This window comes from Pristis pectinata, chromosome 5, assembly GCF_009764475.1.
Source record: "Pristis pectinata isolate sPriPec2 chromosome 5, sPriPec2.1.pri, whole genome shotgun sequence".
Taxonomy (NCBI): domain Eukaryota; kingdom Metazoa; phylum Chordata; class Chondrichthyes; order Rhinopristiformes; family Pristidae; genus Pristis; species Pristis pectinata.
This window is the reverse complement of record NC_067409.1, coordinates 2813412-2835623: the sequence shown is the minus strand read 5'-3', so window position 1 is coordinate 2835623 and position 22212 is coordinate 2813412. Positions and strand designations below refer to the sequence as shown.

Sequence of the window (22212 nt, the reverse complement as noted above, 5' to 3'; positions counted from 1 at the left end):
CAGCCCAAGAGCCGTCAAACATTCCTCATATGTTAACCCTCTCATTCCTGGAATCATTCTAGTGAATCTTCTCTGAACCCTCTCCAACGTCAGCACATCCTTTCTTAAATAAGGAGCCCAAAACTGCACACAGTACTCCGTGAGGTCTTACCAATGCCTTATAGAGCCTCAACATCACATCCCTGCTCTTGTATTCTGTTCCTCTAGAAATGAATGCTGACATTGCATTTGCCTTCTTCACCACCGACTCAACCTGGAGGTTAACTTTTAGGGTATCCTGCTCGAGGACTCCCAAGTCCCTTTGCATCTCTGAATTTTGAATTTTCTCCCCATTTAAATAATACTCTGCCCATTTATTTCTTCTACCAAAGTGCACGACCAGACACTTTCCCACATTGTATTTCATTTGCCACTTCATTGCCCATTCTCCTCGTCTATCCAAGTCTCTCTGCAGACTCTCCGTTCCTCAACACCACCCGCCCCTCCACCTACCTTTGTATCATCGGCAAACTTAGCCACAAAGCCATTTATTCCATAATCCAAATCATTGATGTACAACGTAAAAAGAAGCAGCCCCAACACGGACTCCTGTGGAACACCACTAGTCACCGGCAGCCAACCAGAATGGGATCCCTTTATTCCCACTCTCTGCTTCCTGCCAATCAGCCAATGCTCTATCCATGCTGGTAACTTTCCTGTGATTCCATGGGCCCTTATCTTGTTTAGCAGCCTCATGTGCGGCACCTTGTCAAAGGCCTTCACCAGAACCCAGAAACCAATGAGCACATCAAAGAGCAGTGGTGTTGGGCTGTGTCCGTGATGCTCTTTGAGAAAGGGGTTGCCCCCAGTTTACTGGGGGAGATGCTCTACCCCAGCCCTCCTCCACACAAGGCCCAGCTGGAGTCAGGGTTCCTCTGACAACGTGGCACTCCCTCGGTACTGCCCTTCCCACACTGACACTCCCTCGGTATTGCCCCTTTTTTTAATAATAAACGTCTATTCAGTAAAAGCACTACAAAAGACAACCAGTGTCAATACACCACATCTAATACAGAAAAGAGAAACTACGCAACGACATATTATGGTAGAGAATGCAAACTATTACTAACGAAACACACACGCGATGCTACACCCGTTAACGCGACACGCGACACTTCAAATAAGAATCGCGTTCGTACTGTCCACGACACACGTGATCCCCTGAGGGGCCCACCGAGCGCGGAACTTGGCTAGGGTGCCTGCGGAAACCGCGTGCTCCCTCTCTAAACGCACCCGCGCGCGCACGTAAGCGCGGAAGACGGGCAGGCAGGCCGACCTGCCGGGACCCTCAGCCGCCCACTGATGCGTCCCGTGGATCGCTAGCTTGGCCAGGCCCAGCAGGAGACCCACCAGGAGATCCGCCGTGCGCCCCTCCCCGCGCCGCACCGGGTGCCCGTAAACCAACAGCGCCGGGCTGAAGTGCAACCAGAACTTCAGCAGCAGCCCCCGCAGATACTCGAAGAGGGGCTGTCGGTATTGCCCCTCCCACAGTGTGACCCTCCCTCAGTACCACCCCTCCCACACAGACACTCCCTCAGTACCACCCTTCCCGGAATGTGCAGTTGACGGCGACATGGTTGAGGCCGCTTTCAACGCCAGACAGCTCCATAGTTATCGGGCTCAGCACGGTCCCTTTGTCACAGAGTCACGGAGCAGTACAGAAACAGGCCCTTCGGCCCAGCTTGTCCATGCTGACCTTTATGCCCACCTATACTAATCCCATTTGTCCGCATCAGGACCGTATCCTGCGCATCGCCTGTTCAAATGTTTGTCTAAATGTCTCTTAAAGTTGGTGAGTGTATCCGAATCCACTGCCTTCCACTGCCTCCCCCGGCACCATGTTCTAGATATCACCCACCCTCTGTGTGAAAAATTTGCCCTCAGCTCCCCTTCAAAACTCCCTCCTCTCACCTTAAACCTCTGCCTTCTTGTTTTTGTTACCTCTATCATGGGAAAAAGACCCCGACTATCTACCCTTCTTAGGCCTCTTACGCCTCTGTCAGGTCTCCCCTCAGCCTCACTCGCTCCAGGGAAAACAGGCCCAGCCTCTCCAGTCTCTCCCCATAACTAAAGTCCTCCAATCCAGACAACATCCCAGTGAATCTCCTCCGCACTCTCCCCAGCACAAACCACATCCTTGTTCCATCCATCTGCACCCTCCCGGCAGGCACGGTAGTGCAGCGGTTAGCGTAACGTTATTACAGCACCAGAGACCCAGGTTCAATTCTGGCCGCTGCCTGTAAGGAGTTTGTACGTTCTCCCCGTGTCTGCGTGGGTTTCCTCCAGATGCTCTGGTTTCCTCCCACATTCCAAAGACGTACGGGTTAGGAAGTTGTGGGCATGCTATGTTGGCGCCGGAAGCGTGGCGACACTTGCGGGCTGCCCCCAGAACACTCTACGCAAAAGATGCATCTCACTGTGTGTTTCGATGTACGTGAGACTAATAAAGATCTTATCTTATTTAAAACTATCTTGTCTTCTCTCTTTCAATTCCTGACAAAATATCTTTGACCTGAAACATTAAATTTGTTGCTCTTTATACGGACGCTGCCTGACCTGCTGAGTGTTTCCAGCATTTTCTATTTCAGATTTCCAGCATCTGCAGTATTTTGGTAAAAACAGCAAACGGTTGATATTCCTGGGAGAAGCAGTAATGAATTCTCAATATTGTCGTTGGCAGTGGACCAGTCGTCGAGGATTAGCCCCTGCACCCAGCCTGCTTCTCCACTTCTCCAGAGGCACTGCTGTTGTTTCGTTCCACAAAGCATTGATTGTCTCCACTCACACCGAGAGGTGCAGCAAACTGCTGCCTCATTCTGACTAACGGTGATATCAGAGCCTCCTTCATCTTTGGAATTCCTTTTCCTTTTGAATTAATCTGCAGTTTTAAGATGATCCACTCCTGGTGAAATAGGAGATATCGCAGTGCAATTTGTGAAACTCCAGGAGACGGGGGAGAAGGAGGCATACGGCATGTTTGCCTTCGTCGGCCGATACGTTGAGTACAGGAGTTGGGAAGTTATGGTGCAGTTGTATAAAGCACTGGTTAGGCTGCACTGGGAGTATTGTGTACAGTTCTGGTCACCACACTACAGGAATGTAGGTTGGCACCAGAATTAGTGGCACGGTAGACAGTGAAGGTCGTCTAAGGATACATCAACTGGGAAAGTGGCAAGGGAACGGCAGATGGGATTTTACTCAGACAAGTGTGAAGTGATGCATTTTAGGAAGTTAAATCAGGGCAGGTCATGCACAGTGCATGGCAGGACTCTGGGGATTGTTGTTGAACAGAGAGACATTGGGGTACAAGCACATGGCTCCCTGAAAGTGGTGACACAGGTAGATGGGGTGGTGAAGAAGGCCGTACCTTCATTGGCCAAGGCACTGAGTATAAGAGTTGTGATGCCGTGTTACAGATGTACAAAATGCTGGCTAGGCCACACTGGGAGCAGCGTGTGCAGTCCTGGTCACTACTCTACAGGAAGGAGGTGATTAGCTGGCGAGCGTGAAGATTTATGAGGATGTTGCCTGGGTTGCACAGCCTGAGTTATAGGGAGAGACTGGATAGGCTGGGGCTGTTTTCCCTGGAACAAAGGAGGCTCAGGGGTGACTTGAAAGAGATGTATAAAATTATGAGAGGAATAGATAGGGTCTGTTTCCTATGGTAGGGGTGTCTAAACCTAAAGGGCATAGGTTTATGGTGAGAGGGAGGGGGTTGAAAGTGGATCTGGGGGGTAAACTTTCTACACACAGAGCAGTTGGTATCTGGAGTGAGCTGCCAGAGGAGGTGGTGGGGGCAGGAACTGTGACATCTGGACAGGTACTGGACTAAGCAGGGCACAGAGGGAGATGGAATTAATGCAGGGAAGAGGGATTAGAATTGGTTGGTATAGACACAGTGGGCCAAAGGGCCTGTTACTGTGCTGTACGACTGTTGTGAAATGTGACTTCTCGCTCCTCACCTTCCGGTGACAGCCCTGCCTTGGGCACCTGCAGCTTCTCCTCTCCATACTGGTAACCCAGCGAGGGCTCTCCATGGGAGGGGCAGTGCTGAGGGAGGGGTGGTACTGAGGGAGGGTCACACAGTGGGATGGTACCGAGGGAGGGTCACACTGTGGGAGGGATGGTACTGAGGGAGGGTCACACTGTGGGAGGGGCAGTGCTGAGGGAGGGTCACACTGTGGGAGGGACGGTACTGAGGGAGGGTCACACAATGGGAGGGGCAGTGCTGAGGGAGGATCACACTGTGGAAGTTACCAGAACTACACACAATACTTTCTACCTGTGGTCTGACTGGTGTTTTCTACGGTTCCAGCATGACTTCCCTGTCTTGTATTGAATACCTTGGCCAGTAAAAGCAAGTGTCCATTATTGCCTTAACCACCATCTCTCTCCTGTCCTGCTGCCTCCGTGGGTCTGTGTACCTGCGCCCTAAGGTTCCTCTACACTCCTCGTTACCCTCCCTGTTCCCTTGCCTCACTTGCCGTCCCTGAATGCATGACCTCAACATTTTTCTGGACTGAATTTCATTCATTACTTCTTGCCTACCTGACCAATCAGTCAGTGCCGACCGAGACCTGACAATTCTTCCTACCAACTTTGACACTGGGCTGGTTTTACTGTCACGATAAATTTGAGCGACACCCCTCCCTGAATTCTCCAACTACAACATCCTTCTCTGTGGCCAACAAGGATGAGACATATTCATTTAAGTCCTCACCTACAGCTTCTGGCTAAATGCACCAGTTACCACTTTGCTCACTAATCGGCCCTACTGTTACCCTCTTGTCCTCAATATAGTTTGGCGGACAAGATTAAAGGAAGTCCCAATGATATTTTGTCCTCTTTGCCCTCCCTATATTTTTTTAATCATACCCTACACTTTATTCTCATGCTTTCTTTCTCCCCTTTATTCTACCCCCCAATGGTTCCTTGGACTTGCTGTCCTTAACTTTGGTATTGGTATTGGTTTATTATTGTCACTTGTCTTACATACCGATCATACAGGTCAATTCATTACACAGTGCAGTTACATTGAGTTAGTACAGATGTAGTGCAGGTAAAAACAATAACAGTACAGAGTAAAGTGTCACAGTTACAGAGAAAGTGCAGTGCAATAAGGTGCAAGGTCACAACAAGGTAGATCGTGAGGTCAGAGTCCATCCCATCTTATAAGGGAACCGTTCAATAGTCTCATCACAGTGGGGTAGAAGCTGTCCTTGAGCCAGGTGGTATGTGCCCTGTATCTTCTACCCGATGGAAGGGGAGAGAAGAGAGAATGACCCGGGTGGGTGGGGTCTTTGATTATGCTGGCTGCTACACCAAGGCAGTGAGAGGTAAAGACAGAGTCCAAGGAGGGGAGGCTGGTGTCCGTGACGTGCTGGGCTGTGTCCACAACTCTCTGCAGCTTCTTGCGGTCCTGGGCAGAGCAGTTGCGGTACCAAGCCGGGATGCACCCAGATAGGATGCTGTCTGTGGTGATCAGTATAAGTTGGTGAGAGTCACACTTTGTTTACAAACTCTTTATCTCACGCTGATTCTCAGACACACGGGGGAGGTCCGCAGTCACCCGGGGGCAGCATGTTGCAGGCTGCACTCAGCTGCGACTCCGCGGGCCCCGCGGCACGCTGGGAGATGTAGTCCGCGTCACGTCCGCGTCACTGCCCCGTCACGGCGGCGGCCGGGCATTGGACTACAATCCCACCATGCAGCGCGGGCCCCCCTGGGAGTTGTAGTCGGGCGGGGAGACTACAGTTCCCAGAGTGCCGCGCGGTACGGTGGCCGGCGGGCGCCCCGCCCCCGGACGGCGGAGCGCGGTTTAACCCGTGCGGCGCGGAGCCGACGGCCGGCAGCTGCCGCCATATTGAGCGGAGGGAGAGGCGGAGAGCGGCAGGTAACGGGGGCCGCCGGCGGGGGCGGGGGGAACCGGGACAGCCCGAGGTTCGGGCGGACAACCGCAGCCCGCCAGGCCGCGGCTCTTCCTCACACCGCCGGCCCGCGGCTCCCGGCCTCTGGCCGAGGTCTGAGGGACGGAGAGCGGCGGCGGACCCGCTCCCCTCCCCCCAACCTACTTCCCCCCCTCCCCCCTTCCCCCCCTCCCCCCTTCCCCCCCTCCCCCCTTCCCCCCCTCCCCCTTCCCCCCTTCCCCCCTCCCCTCTTCCCCCCTCCCCCCCCAGACCCTCTCCCCTCCCCCCTCCTGGGACTCCCTCCCCCCCCAGACCCTCTCCCCTCCCCCCTCCTGGGACTCCCTCCCTCCCCAGACCCCCCTTCCCTCCCCACCCTCCCGTCCCCCTCCCCTCCCCCTTTCCCCCTCCCCTCCCCCTTTCCCCCTCCCCTCCCCCTTTCCCCCTCCCCTCCCCGGAGCCCCCCTTCCCTCCCCCACCCCTCCCCGGAGCCCCCCTTCCCTCCCCCACCCCTCCCCGGAGCCCCCTTCCCCCCCCCCCACACCCTCCCCGGAGCCCCCCTTCCCTCCCCCCCACCCTCCCCGGAGCCCTCTTCTCCCCCCCCACACCCTCCCCGGAGCCCCCTTCCCTCTTCTCCCCCCCCCCCCACCCTCCCCGGAGCCCCCTTCCCTCTTCTTCCCCCCCCCCCCACCCTCCCCGGAGCCCCCTTCCCTCTTCTTCCCCCCCCCCACCCTCCCCGGAGCCCCCTTCCCTCTTCTTTCCCCCCCCCCCCACCCTCCCCGGAGCCCCCTTCCCTCTTCCCCCCCAACCCTCCCCGACCCTCCCCGGAACCCCCTTCCCTCTTTCTTTCCCCCCCCTCCCCCCCCGGAGCCCCCTTCCCTCTCCCTCCCTCTTTTCTCCCCCCCCTCCCCAGACCCCCTCCGCTCCCTTTGCCCCCTCCCCCGGACCCCCTTCGCCTCACTCACCGGATCCCCTCGTGCCCTGTGCCCCCCACCTCTCCGGACCTCTTCTGCCCTGCACTCCAGCTGCCCCCTTTGGCCCCCCCTACTCCCCAGACCTCCTCCGCCCCCTTCCCCACCTCTTCCCTGCCCCCTTCCCCCTCCTGACCCTCATTTCCCCCAACCCCCTGACCTTCCGGTGCCCCACTCCTGGCCTCCCTCCTGACCTCCATCCCTCTCCTGACCTTTCCTCTGTCAGGCCCGAGTCTCCCTGTGACTTGGGTCCCTCTCCCCCAGTCTGGCCCTGCCTGTGTTCCCCTGTGCCTTGCTGATCCAGGTGCAGTGTGAGTTCAAGGTCTTCCCACACCTCCCCTTCACTCCCAGAAACGAGAAATAACGCAAACAAATATTTATCTGCAGTTTATTTATTTTACTCCTGTGCATGACTCGAACTGATCTGGTGAGACGGCATTGTGGAAGTGACGGGTTGGTGTGTTGGCGCATTGTTTGGCATTAAGCCTGGTAGCTCCTAGTTGTACCTTGAATATTGGTAATTGGTTTATTCTTGTGACATGATCAAAATACAGTGAAAAGCTTTTGTTTGTACGCTATCTAGACAGATCATGCAAATACATGGAGGACGTACAAAGGGAAAAGCAATACAAGCATGCAGAATATGGTGTTACAGTTACCGTTACAGAGAAAGTGCAGTGCAGGTAGATAAGTAAGGTGCAAGGGCCATGGGGAGGTAGATTGAGGGATCAGGAATTTATCTGTATTGGTTTATTATTGTCATTTGTACCGAGGTACAGTGAAAAACTTGTCTTGCAAACCAATCGTACAGGTCAATTCATTACACAGTGCAGTTACATTGAGTTAGTACACAGTGCATTGATGTAGTACAGGTAAAAAAACAATAACAGTACAGAGTAAAGTGTCACAGCTACAGAGGAAGTGCAGTGCAATAAGGTGCAAGGTCACAACAAGGTAGATCATGAGGTCATAGTCCACCTCATTGTATAAGGGAACCGTTCAATAGTCTTATCACAGTGGGGTAGAAGCTGTCCTCAAGTCTGGTGGTACGTGCCCTCAGGCTCCTGTATCTTCTACCTGATGGAAGAGGAGAGAAGAGAGAATGACCCGGGTGGGTGGGGTCTTTGGTTATGCTGGCTGCTTCACCAAGATAGCGAGAGGTAAAGACAGAGTCCAAGGAGGGGAGGCTGGTGTCCGTGATGCACTGGGCTGTGTCCACAACTCTCTGCGGTTTCTTGCGGTTCTGAGCAGAGCAGTTGCAGTACCAAGCCGTGATACGTCCAGATAGGATGCTTTCTATGGTGCATCGGTAAAAGTTGGTGGGAGTCAAAGGGGACAAACCAAATTTCTTTAGCCTCCTGAGGAAGTAGAGTATTCTATAGGAGGTCTGTTCAAGAACATTATAACAGCGGGATAGAAGGTGTCCTTGAGCCCGGTGGTACGTGCTTTCAGGCTTTTGTATCTTCTGCCCAATGAGAGGGGGGAGAAGAGAGAATGTCCGGGGTGGGAGGGGTCTTTGATTATGTCAGCTGCTCTACCAAGGCAGCGAGAAGTGCAGACAGTCCACGGAGGGGAGGCTGGTTTTTGTGAAGGACTGCACTGTGCCCACAACTCGCCATAAACCGTATTGGTGCCCTGCCACCTTATGCTGCTGTCCTATGGTTGGACAGAAGGTGGGAGTTGGCTGCAGAGGAAACAATTTGCGTGCCTTCCCTGAGCTGGTGTCGGGCGAGTTTTTGTTCTCCCACTTTTGGCTCTTTGGACAGAGATTCCTTAGTAGGGTGGTGCAGAATGCAAGGTGACCTTTAGTTCATTCTCATCCCTCCCTCACTGGTGTTGTAAGGATTTGAAATAGATTTGTCATCCCACCACAATTCTTTGTCAAGTCACTGGGTTTTTAAGTTTGTTTCCTGGGTTACTTTGGGAAATTGTTTGGGGATTTGTGTGGTGGGGGTCGGTTGAATGAATTACCCAGAGAGTGGTTGGGGCATGGAATGTGCTGCCTGGGGCGGTGGTGGAGGCAGGTACATTGGTCAAATTCAAGAGATTGTTAGATAAGCATATGGAGGAATCTAAAATAGAGGGATATGTGGGAGGAAGGGGTTAGATAGTCTTAGGCAAGGTTTAAAGGTTGGCACAACATTGTGGGCCGAAGGGCCTGTATTGTGCTGTATTGTTCTATGATTCTATGAATTGTTGGAGACGGATTCCTTCCCATGCTTCTAGCATCAGGATCAGGAGCTTTAATTGTTGATGGGAAGCATGCTCCTTGGGAAAGGCAGTATGTGCCGATCATTCTTGAGCAAGTGTGCGATTTGTTTATAGACATGTTTGTAAATCACAGGCAGTGCATGGTGCAAGGCGCAGGTGGTGAAGGAGCTGGAGGTTTTGTGGGAAGGGTGGGGATCACTGAGTGGGATGCAGCACATGCCTTGTTCTGTGAGCAGCCCGGTATCCGATTGTCCTCTGTTATCAGGATGGGCGGTGAATCAGTGTCTGTAAGGAACGGGATGGTTGGGAGTTGAAGCAGTTGGGTCTTTAGTTTTTTGGACTGGGCTGTAATCCACCCTGTGACGCTGGGGACTGGGTTTTCCTGCGGTTGAGTCGAATCAAGTTGAGGGAACTCAGTTTGTGAGGGCCCCTGTTTCAGGTGAAAGTTGTGACTGTCTGTGTTTCTAATTGTTCAGTTGTTTTCAACTACACCTCCTCATTGACTTGGCTGAGTGCACAGGGTAAACTGCATCAAAACAGGCCATTCAGCCCAACCAGTCCATGCTGGTCAAGCCTCATCCTGTCTCCTCATCTAACTCTGGCAGCATGACCCTCTATTCCTTTCTCCCTCACACACTTGTCCAGCCTGCCCTCAAAGACATCAGACTACTCACTGCAACCCTTCCCATTGGAACGAGGTGCCCATTCTGGCTGCTCTTGGGGTGAAGAAGCTTTTGCTGATTGGGTTTCTTGGAGATTCTTGCAGAACTGGGGTTGAAAGCAGTCTATTGGGATCTCCACCAAGTCAGCTTAACTTGTACCAAGGGATGCCAGCCTTTTCACCGAAGATCTAACAGGGCCCTTGGAAGTACCCTGTGCCACATTCAAACTTTACAACAGCACTGCCAGATATGGTTATGTTACCAGATTAGTAATGGTATTGGTATATTATTGTCACTTGTACCGAGGTACAGTGAAAAACTTGTCTTGCATACCAGTCGTACAGGTCAATTCATTACACAGTGCAGTTACATTGAGTTAGTACAGAGTGCATTGAAGTAGTACAGGTAAAAACAATAACAGTACAGAGTAAAGTGTCACAGCTACAGAGAAAGTGCTGTGCAATAAGGTGCAAGGTCACAACAAGGTAGATCATGAGGTCATAGTCCATCTCATCGTATAAGGGAACCGTTCAATAGTCTTATCACAGTGGGGTAGAAGCTGTCCTTGAGCCAGGTGGTACGTGCCCTCAGGCTCCTGTATCTTCTACCCGATGGGAGAGGAGAGAAGAGAGAATGTCCTGGGTGGGTGGGGTCTTTGATTATGCTGGCTGCTCTGCCAAGGCAGCAAGAAGTAAAGACAGGGTCCAAGGAGGGGAGGCTGGTGTCCATGATGCTCCGGGCTGTGTCCACAACTCTCTGCAGTTTCTTGCGGTCCTGGGCAGAGCAGTTACCTTACCAAGCCGTGATACATCCAGAGAGGATGCTTTCTATGGTGCATCAATAAAAGTTGGTGAGAGTCAAAGGGGACAAACAGAATTTCTTTAGCCTCCTGAGGAAGTAGAGGCGCTGGTGAGCTTTCTTGACCATGGCATCTACATGATTTGACCAGGATAGGCTGTTGGTGATGTTCGCTCCCAGGAACTTGAAGCTCTCAACCCTCTCGACCTCAGCACTGTTGATGTAGACAGGTGCATGTACACCGCCCTCTTTCCTGAAGTCAATGACCAGCTCTTTTGTTTTGTTGACATTGAGGGTAATCCAGAGAGGGGGGATTCGAACACAGCCCCTGAGATGGTGGATCTATTTTTAATGAACTTCTGGTAGGGTTATGGTATGATGCAGGGGGTTTCAAACTGAAATGTCGACAATTCCTTTCCCTCCCACAGATGCTGCTCAACCTGCTGAGTTCCTCCAGCAGATTGTGTGTTCCTCCAGGTACCCGTATTTGCAGTCTCTTGTGTCTTCTGGAGTTGGTAGCTATAAAGTCATTGGATTGTTGTTTTAAAAAAAACAGCTATTTCAGGTTTGCAGATCTGCAGGATTTTGATTTTTAAATTAAAGTTTGGCTGATCTCTTGGGGAACTTAGAAAACACTACACTTGTAGCTCACTGCTCTACTCTCATCACACCAGGCCTGAAAGGATTAGACAATGAGAGGTTGCACCTTTGGGTGAGGAAGGGGTGAATCCCCTTTTTGAAAGGATTCATGGGTGGACAAGGAGAAATTGCCTCCTCTCTGGGAAACAAGGACTTGGGTGGTGGGAGGGGCACAATCTTAAAGAGCTATGCTTATTAGGTTTGGTGTTGAGAAGCAGATCTCAGTAAGGGTGAGTTGGGCCGAAGGGCCTGTTTCCATGCTGTATTACTCTATGACCACTCCCCACACACTGAGGCTGAACCTCATGGGTCAATCCAAAGACTGCAAAGCCTCAGATGCTGGAAATCTGAAATGAGAGCAGAAACTCTCAGCAGGTCAGGCAGCATTTAGAACTGTTACATACCAGCAACAATAGAAACACACCGAGTCATGTACAAGTGTTAAAAGCTATTTTATTAATAACTACTTGTAATAATAAGAAAAGTAAAAACGTTAGATATCAAACATAATCTCCAAAACTAAACTCAGTGTGTGTGTGTGGCAAATTCGCAAACCCCAAGTCTAGGAATAGTTCTCAAAGTTCAGTTCAGCAAGTCATCAGGTGAAATGTGAGCAAGGGCTTTTGCAAAACCACCGTTGACTGAAGAGAAAATGTAGAGAGAATGTAGAGGATTTACGAAATCCACACATTCCACGATGGAACCCATATGACACCTCAATCTCCGATGATCTCCACTGTTTGTTCCGAAGTATCTGCCACCCCAGGTGCCTTAAAGGGACATTCACCACATAGCAACCTGACTCGTAACAGAACACAGAACAGTACAGCACAGGAACAGGCCATTCGGCCCACCATGTCCGTGCCGAGCACGATGCCAAATTAAACTGCACATCTGCCTGCACGTGGTCTGTATCCCTTAATTCCTGCCTGTTCATGTGTCTGTCTAAATACCTCTTAAACACCACTATTGTATCTGCTTCCAGCACTGTCCCTGGCAGCCCGTTCCAGGCACTTACTATTCTCTGTGTAAAAAAAAACTTGCCCCACACATCTCCTTTGAACTTTCCCCCTCACCTTAAAGCTATGCCCTCTAGTATTTGACATTTCTACCGTGGGGAGAAATACTTGGCTCTCTACCTCATCTATGCCTTTCAAGATTTTATAAACTTCTTCTATGTCTCCCCTCAACCTCTGACACTCTGGAGAAAACAACCCACGTTTGTCCAACCTCACCTAAAAACTCATGTCCACTAATCCAATTGTGGAGAAACAGAGTTGGTGTTAAGTCTTCTAGACAGATGAAAGGTCTTCCACGTGAAACATCAACTCTGTTTCTCTTTCCACAGATGCTGCCTGACCTGAGAGCTTCCGTTATTTTCTGTTTCTTATTTCAGTCCTAATTAAATCTTGTGTGAGGCTGGTGAATGCGATCGAGGTAGAATTGACTGTGATCTAATAGACCAAATGTGGTTTATGGGGGTGACTGGACTCTTGTCCCTGTGCTCTAGGTGAGAATGACACTATAGTGATTGCGTGGCCTCTGAAGATTAGTTATGCAGATGGACTGTGTTTACAGCATTTGATTGTTTTCAATTTCCATATCGTTCCCATGGGAGGATATAATTGTGACTCAGTTTATAATTAACACAGATGGGGAGTCACTTCTGACCTGAAGGTAATAAGGAGCCTTGTGTGTGGAATTGGACAATGTTCTGGTGTACCTCCCTGGATTTATTAATTATCTCTCAAGCTCGTCAGAGCTGGGTGCGGAGATTTCTCTGTGCATTTGACATTGGATCACATTAAGAAGAAATGGGTATACATTTGCACACAGAAGCCCTGTGGTTATTGGCTGAATCAGCAGTGTAGAGTTGAAATTAAAATTCAAATAGTTAGATTGGATTAATTAAATCTTGATCAGTTGGCACCAAGTAGAGCATTATAGGATCTGTGAGAATTGTAGTTGTTTAGGGGTAATTTGCTTCCTTGGGACTTGGCAACTTTCCCATTGCAATGTCAGGCTGCATTACATATCCTAATAGCCATAAATAAAGAATAAACATTCCCACTTTACAACAATGACAGGCATTGCTGTTGATACAACATCATAGATACAGTGGTATAACGATTCTCTTAGATTCAGGTTTGATCCTGAACTTGGGTGCTGTCTGTGCAGAGTTTACATATTCTCTTTGTGACTGTGTGGGTTCCCTACCACAGCCCAAACTTTTGTGTCTGCCTCTGCTTACCTTACAGCAGTGTGGGTTAACTGGCTGCTGTAAGTTAAGCAGAGGCAGACACAAAGGTTGGTGGTGTTGTGGATAGTGTAGAAGATTGTCGAAGATTGCAGAGGGACATTGATAGGATGCAGAGCTAGGCTGAGAAGTGGCAGATGGAGTTCAATCTGGAGAAGTGTGAGGTGGTACACTTTGGAAGGACAAACTCCAAGGCAAAGTACAAAGTTAATGGCAGGATTCTTGGTAGTGTGGAGGAGCAGAGGGATCTGTGGGTCCATATCCACAGATCACTGAACGTTGCCTCACAGGTGGATAGGGTAGTTAAAGCTTATGGGGTGTTAGCTTTCATAAGTCGAAGGATCGAGTTTAAGAGCTGCAAGGTAATGATGCAACTCTACAAAACTCTGGTTAGACCACACTTGGAGTACTGTGTCCAGTTCTGGTTGCCTCATTATAGGAAGGATGTGGAAGTGTTGGAAAGGGTGCAGAGGAGATTTACCAGGATGCTGCCTGGTTTGGAGAGTATGGATTATGACGAGAGACTAAGGGAGCTAGGGCTTTACTCAGAGATATGATAGAGGTGTACAAAATATTAAGAGGAATAGATAGAGTAGACAGCCAGTGCCTCTTTCCCAGGGCACCAATGTTCAATACAAGAGGGCATGGCTTTAAAGTAATGGGTGGGAAGTTCAAGGGAGATATCAGAGGGAGGTTTTTTTACCCAGAGAGTGGTTGGGGCATGGAATGCGCTGCCTGGGGCGGTGGTGGAGGCAGGTACATTGGTCAAATTCAAGAGATTACCGGATAAGCATATGGAGGAATTTAAAATAGAGGTGTATATCGGAGGAAGGGGTTAGATAGTCTTAGGCGAGGTTTAAAGGTCGGCACAACATTGTGGGCCAAAGGGCCTGTATTGTGCTGTACTGTTCTATGTTCTATGTAATTTGCCCCTAGTGAGCAGGTGAGGGGTAGAATCTGGGCGAAACTGACGGGAATGTGGGAAGAGTAAAATGGGCTAGGGTAGGATTAGTGTAAAGATTTGTGCTTGATGGTTGGCGTGGACTTGGTGAGACGAATGGCCTGTTTCTGTGCTGTATGTCTGAGCATTGTATTTGAGGTACCTTTAGCCTCCTTGGGCAGAGGGGACAGATCACAGGGCAGTATTGTAAAGGGCAGGTGGAGGGGTTTCTCTCCGCTGTCTTGCCCAGTGTTTAAATCTCAGTATCACTGTGAGTCGTCGTCGTCGTGGCTATGTCTCGAGGTCGAGGATGATGGTCTTCATTCCATTGATCTATTTATGGGCTCTCAAGTGGCTTATGAGTCCAATCTTGGCTCTGAAAATTTAGCCCACAGAGCGAAGACGCCTGTGCATGTATTTGTTTAACGTGTACTTGATGTTGCACTACAAAAAGCATATGATACTTCACAAATCAACCAACTGATTCCAATGGCATGGAAACCACGACGATTAGAGCTGATGGATTTGTTGCAGCCTTCACCCGCCTTCACAGCCGTTGAGTTCAAAATAACTTCATCCGCCTGTTCCACCGTTGAGGTCTTGGTTGGATTGTTCTTTGTCTGGGACCTCACCATCGACCTTACCGCCATGGGTGACCATACCAGGAGCATAGCTGCAGACGGCATCGCTCTCGGGATCTCAGGACCACACAAGCTTCTCCTCCATGGCAAGGTGTCAATCCACGGAGAAGCACTGTCATTATCACATCATTGATTAGACTCATAAAAGTTACATAGCATGGAGACAGGTCCTTCAGCAAGCAAACTCATCGCCAAACCCCGAGACCTGGGACTCAACACCTCCCTCTGCAACTGGATTCTTGACTTCCTGACCAACAGACCACAATCAGTGAGGATAGGCAGCAACACCTCCAGCATGATTATTCTCAACACTGGTGCCCCACAAGGCTACATCCTCAGCCCTCTACTCCCTGTACACTCATGACTGCATGGCCAGATTCTACTCTAACTCCATCTACAAGTTTGCAGATGATACCACCGTTGTAGGCCGTATCTCAAACAGCGATGAGTCGGAGTACAGGAAGGAGATAGAGAGCTTAGTGGAATGGTGTCATCACAACAACCTTTCCCTCAATGTCAGCAAAACAAAAGAGCTGGTCATTGACTTCAGGAAAGGGGGCGGTGTACATTCACCTGTCTACCTCAATGGTGCTGAGGTCGAGAGGGTTGACAGCTTCAAGTTCCAAGGAGTGAACATCACCAATAGCCTGTCCTGGTCCAACCACGTAGACACCATGGCCAAGAAAGCTCACCAGCGACTCTACTTCCTCAGGAGGCTAAAGAAATTTGACATGTCCCCTTTGACACTCACCAACTTTTATTGATGCACCATAGAAAGCATCCTACCTGGATGCATCATGGCTTGGTACGGCAACTGCTCTGCCAAGGACTGCAAGAAACTGCAGAGAGTTGTGGACACAGCTTAGCACATCACAGAAACCAGCCTCCCCTCCGTGGACTCTGTCTATACCTCTCACTGCCTTGGTGAAGCAGCCAACATAATGAAAAAACCCCACCCACCCTGGACATTCTCTCTTCTCTCCTCTCCCATCAGGCAGAAGATACAGGAGCCTGAGGGCACGTACCACCAGGCTGAAGGACAGCTTCTATCCCACTGTGATAAGACTATTGAACAGTTCCCTTATACAATGAGATGGACTCTTGACCTCACTATCTACCTTGTTGTGACCTTACACCTTATTGTCTACCTGCACAGCACTTCTTCTGTAGCTGTGACACTTAACTCTGCATTCTGTATTGTCTTTACCCTGTACTACCTTAGTGCACTATGTAATGAATTGATCATTACGAATGGTATGCAGGTCAAGCTTTTAACTGTACCTCAGTACAAGTGACAATAATAAACCAATACCAAACTCGTCCAAGGTGCCCATCTGAGCCAGTCCCATTTGCTCACATTTGATCATATCCCCCTAAACCTTTCCTGTCCATGTACCTATCGAAATGTCTTTTAAATGTTTTTAATGTAGCTGCCTCAACCACTTCCTCTGGCAGCTCATTCCATATACCCACTATCCTTTGTGTGAAAAAGTTGCCCCTTGGCTCCCTTTTAAATCTCTCTCCTCTCACCTTAAACCTATGTCCTCTAGTTCTGGATTCCCCAACCCTGGGAAAGAGACTGAGTGCATTCACCCTGTGCTGCTCATTATTGTATACACCTCTGTAACAAAAATACTTTAAAATTCTTTCCCTGTTCTTTTCTGATTCAGCAGTAAGAGGTATTTGCAAACAAAGGAGGCACTACACATGTGTTAAAGATTATAGAAGCTACTTTATTAGAGTTATATAAAGAATAAATACAGAAAGGAAGAAGAACAGTTAAAATACAGAAGGAAGCAAAATAGTATCATCCAGTCAATGAACTGATCTGTGTAATGGCAGAGGGAACCTCGGGTGACCGACAGCCTTTCACGCAGCCTTCTGTCTGTGTCTTAGCACTGGTCGCGACCCAGCCCAAGGTCCCAATTTACACAAAGAAGGTGCCCCCCCACCCCCCTTTATATGCCCCTCAAAAACTTAACATAACTTTTACCCCAGTACTTTTCCATTCCTTAGTGGTACCAGCCTGTACCTTCTCATCACTCGCGACCTTCAGCCTAAGCACCTAACTTAGAAACAGAGACATCGGGTCTGTAAATGAGACAACGTTCTTCACCGGTATCTACTCTCAAGGATGTACATCAGTAGTCCAGCAAGTTCTCAAGACATTCCCACAGTCCGAGCTGACACCATGTGTTACACACTACTGCACATACTGAGGAAGAATCAGAAGTGACTTTTGGCTGATTTAACTCTTACCTTACAGTCACCCCTTAGTCTTCTGTGCTCCAAGGAGTGAAGTCCTAGCCTGTCCTTATAACTCAGTCTCTTGAGTCCTGGCAACATTCGCGTAAATTTCCTCTGCACTCTTTCCAGCTTAACGACGCCTTTCCTATAACAGGGTAACCAAAACTCTAAACGATCCTCCAGGTGCGGCCTCACCGATGTCTTGTATAAGTTCCATGAGGAGACCCTGGAAGAGGGGTGGGGATTAGTGTAGATGGGCACAAAGGTCAGCATGCATGTGGTGGGCCGAAGGGCCTGTTTCTGTGCTGTATCTCTCTATAACTCTAGGAGTTGCACCTGAGCTAAGGGAGACAGGAGTGGTGAGGTCCAATTCTGGGTGGGGAGTTATCACCAAGGCTGTTTCCAGAAAATCCTTCAAGAGCTTTGGCAGGGTAAGCGAGTGAGCAACAGAGTTTTCTCCAGACCCACATCAAGGCATTGAGGAGGCGCCAGGCCTGGTGGGTAACTGGTAATTAAGATAAGATAAGATTAAGGTAAGATTTCTTTATTAGTCACATGTACATTGAAACACACAGTGAAATGTTTCTTTTGTGTAGAGTGTTCTGGGGCAACCCGCAAGTGTCGCCACGCTTCTGGCACCAACGTAGCATGCCCACAACTTCCTAACCCGTACGTCTTTGGAATGTGGGAGGAAACCAGAGCACCCGGAGGAAACCCACGCAGACACGGGGAGAACTTACAAACTCCTTACAGACAGTAGCTGGAATCGAACCCGGGTCCCTGGCGCTGTAATAGCGTTACGCTAACTGCTACGCTACTGTGCCTGCCCCAGTTTATTATTGTCACGTACGGAGATACAGTGAGGAGCTTTTGTCTGCATGCCATCCATACAGATCATTCCGTACATAAGTACATTGACGTAGTACGAAAGGAAAAACAACAGCAGAATGCAGAAAAGCAGAACAATTTCACATCAAACTGCACGTTGTATCTAATCGGGCATGTGTAGGTACTTGGCATTTTCTCTATCCATCAACAATAACAGCCTTGTCTTGTTCTCCCACAGTTGCTAGAGACTGCCCACAAGCTGTATCCTTGAAGCTGGCAGTGTGAGGGTTCTTGTCCAGTGAGAGGGTGATTATCGCCTGGTTGTTTGCGCTGGTTTTCGAGCCTTGAGAGCAGAGCTGGCTGGACTGCACTGAACGGTGTCTGTATTCCCTGGGAGGTATGTAAATATTTCTCTATATTTCACACGGAGCGATCTTCTTGTCTTTGGTACATCATTGGCAGCTGATACAAACTGACTGGGTCCAGTTGCTTTTCAGTGGGAGATGTGGGAGTGTGAAAGTTAATCCTGAACGAGGAAATGTATTCAGTCTCTGTGTTAAAGTTGTTTCATCTTATTTATAGCTTACAGAACCTTCCAGCACAGAAGGAGACTGTTTGACCTGTCAATTCACCTGCAGCTCTCAATCCACTTAGTCCCCTCACTCTGCTCCCTACAAATCTTGTTCTAGTTCAACCATTTATCAATTTCATTCTGAAGGCTCCCATTGCATCTGTTTCCCCTTGGGCAGTGTTCCATATCTCAGCCACTTGTTGGATAAGCAACCTTCCCAAATCCTGCCTGATTCTTTTGCCATCCTAACACCCAGGCTCTTTGTTCATTGACCTGCTGGCCACTGGGAACAGGTCTATGTTACTTATGCAGGAACATAAAAAATAGGACAGGAGCAAACTTTTTTGATTGTGGCCAATTGTCTTTCTGAATACCATGTTCCTGCTCCCTTCATCCATACCTTAGCTAAACCCTTCAAGATTTTAAGCATCTTCATCAAACCTTCCCTTAGCCTTCTCTCTCAGGAGATCACACCTATACCTCCTTACTCTAGCCCATTCCTAGAACGATCCAGTAAATTTCCACTGTCCTCTGCAAGGCTTTCATGTCCTTCCGAGTCTGGTTCCCAGAGTCGGACACAAGACACAGCAAGGGTTGAAATAGAAAGGATTCCCTTTGCATGAATCTGGGTTTCCTTCTGCTTTTATTGAAGGCAGAATGAACCAAAGCATCTTGACTCCATCTTCGCCACTCTGCCTGTCTCATGTGAACAGGTCCCTCTTGAGACCAAGCCTTGGCTTTGCACTGAGGAACACCCTGCATTGTGTTGTACAATGGCATGCAAAAGTTTGGGCACCCCTGGTTAAAATTTCTGTTACTGTGAATAGTTAAGTGAGTAGAAGGTGAACTGATCTCCAAAAGTCATAAGGTTAAAGATGAAACATTTTAAGCAAGATTAGTGTATTATTTTTGTTTTGTACAATCTTAGAGTGAAAAAAGGAAAGGAACACCATGCAAATGTTTGGGCACCCCAAGAGATTTGAGCTCTTGTAACTTTTACCAAGGTCTCAGACCTTCATTAGCTTATTAGGGCTATGGCTTGTTCACAGTCATTGTTAGGAAAGGCCAAGTGATGCAAATTTCAAAGCTTTGTAAATACCCTGACTCCTCAAACCTTGTCCCAACAATCAGCACCCATGGGCTCCTCTAAGCAGCTGCCTAGCACTCTGAAAATTAAAATAAATGATGCCCACAAAGCAGGAGAAGGCTATAAGAAGATAGCAAAGCGTTTTCAGGTAGCCATTTCCTCAGTTCGTAATGTAATTAAGAAATGGCAGTTAACAGGAACAGTGGCGGTCAAGTTGAGGTCTGGAAGACCAAGAAAACTTTCCGAGAGAACTGCTCGTAGGATTGCTAGAAAGGCAAATGAAAATCCCTGTTTGACTGCAAAAGACCTTCAGGAAGATTTAGCAGGCTCTGGAGTGGTGGGGCACTGTTCTACTGTGCAGCGATACCTGCACAAATATGACCTTCATGGAAGGGTCATCAGAAGAAAACCTTTCCTGCGTCCTCACCACAAAATTCAGTGTTAGAAGTTTGCAAAGGAACATCTAAACAAGCCTGACGCATTTTGGAAACAAGTCCTGTGGACTGATGAAGTTAAATAGAATGTTTTGGCCTCAATGAGCAAAGGTATGTTCGGAGAAAAAAGGGTGCAGAATTTCGTGAAAAGAACACCTCTCCAACTGTTAAGCACGGGGGTGGATTGATCATGCTTTGGGCTTGTGTCGCAGCCAGTGGCACGGGGAACATTTCACTGGTAGAGGGAAGAATGAATTCAATTAAATACCAGCAAATTCTGGAAGCAAACATCACACTGTCTGTAGAAAAAAAAAGCTGAAGGTGAAAAGAGGATGGCTTCTACAACAGGATAACGATCCTAAACACACCTCAAAATCCACAATGGACTACCTCAAGAGGCACAAGCTGAAGGTTTTGCCATAGCCCTCACAGTCCCCCAACCTAAAACCTAAAATTCCCCAAAAATCTGTGGATAGACCTCAAAAGAGCAGTGCATGCAAGACGGCCCAAGAATCTCACAGAACTAGAAGCCTTTTGCAAGGAAGAATGGGTGAAAATCCCCCAAACAAAAATTTGAAAGACTCTTAGCTGGCTACAGAAAGTGTTTACAAGCTGTGATACTTGCCAAAGGGGGTGTTACTAAGTACTGACCATGCAAGGTGGCCAAACTTTTGCTTCGGGCCCTTTTCCTTTTTTGTTATTTTGAAACTGTAAAAGGTGGAAATAAAAAAAGTAATCTTGCTTAAAATATTAAAGAAATGTGTCATCTTTAACTTTATGCCTTTTGGAAATCAGGTCATCTTTTACTCGCTTAGCTATTCACAGTAATAGAAATTTTGACCAGGGGTGCCCAAACTTCTGCTTGCCACTATATATGTACGACCACTGTGCTAAATTGAACAGATTCAGAAAGTGGTGTCACAGGTAGACAGGGTTGTAAAGAAGGCTTTTGGCATCCTGGCATTAATAAAGAAGGCTTTTGGCATCCTGGCATTCATAAATCAAAGTATTGAGTTATAGGAGTTGGGATGTTATGGTGAGGTTGTATAAGACATGGGTGAGGCCAAATTTGGAGTATTGTGTGCAGTTCTGGTCACCTAACTATAGGAAGGATATCAGTAAGATTGAAAGAATGCAGAGAAGATTTACTAGAATGTTGCTGGGTCTTCAGGAGTTGAGTTACAGGGAAAGATTGAACAGGTTAGGACTTTATTCCTTGGAGCATAGAAGAATGAGGGGAGATTTGATAGAGGTTTACAAAATGATGAGGGGTGTAGACAGAGTAAATGCGAGTAGGCTCTTTCCACCTAGATTAGGAGAGATAAGTACGAGAGGACATGGCTTTAGGGTGGAGGGGGAACATTAGGGGGAATTTCTTCACTCAGAGTGTGGTGGGAGTGTGGAACGAGCTGCCATCTGACGTAAATGCGGGCTCACTCTTAAATTTTAAGAATAAATTGGATAGATGCATGGATGGGAGAGGTCTGGAGGGTTATGGACTGGTCAATGGGACTAGCGGAATAAAGTTTTGGCACCAGAAGACCGAATGGCCTTTTTTCTGTGCTGTAGTGTTCTATGGTACCCAGGAGCTGCAGTCTGGTCATCCGCGTGGTACAGTGGGCCACAAGTACCGGTCTCTGATGGCATGGCGCTGCCTCGGGCACGCCCCATTGATGCATTGGAGTGTTGACCTGGAATTTGTACCTTCTCCCTGTAACTTGGTGGGTTTTCCCAGGGTGCTCTGGTTTCCTCCCACATCCCAAAGACGTGAAAGTTGGTTGGTTAATTGGTCGCTGTAAATTACCCCTATTGTAAGTGGGTGGTGGAATCTGGGAGGAGTTGATGGGAATATGGGGAGAATAAAATGGGATTAGAGTGGGATTATTATAAATGATTGCTTGATGGTCAGCAGCAACTCATTGGGCCTGAAAAGTCTGTTTCTGTGCTGGGACAGTCTGTGGCTCCCTTTAATTGGCCTCGTCAT

At 48.8% G+C, this 22212-nt stretch overlaps 1 protein-coding gene across 2 annotated transcripts in view; it reads left to right on the top strand.

The window, feature by feature from the left end:
* The first annotated feature begins 5791 nt into the window (after positions 1–5791).
* Positions 5792–22212, top strand: part of zgc:86598 (STKc_CK2_alpha domain-containing protein) — a 64021-nt gene continuing 47600 nt past the window's right edge. Inside the window, exons 1-2 of one of the 2 annotated variants that reach the window (XM_052015977.1) lie at positions 5792–5932; positions 18375–18533. The gene's annotated coding sequence lies outside the window, so the exon portion shown is untranslated. The remainder of the gene's footprint in view (positions 5933–18374; positions 18534–22212) is intronic. The other variant, XM_052015979.1, reaches the window with a different exon arrangement.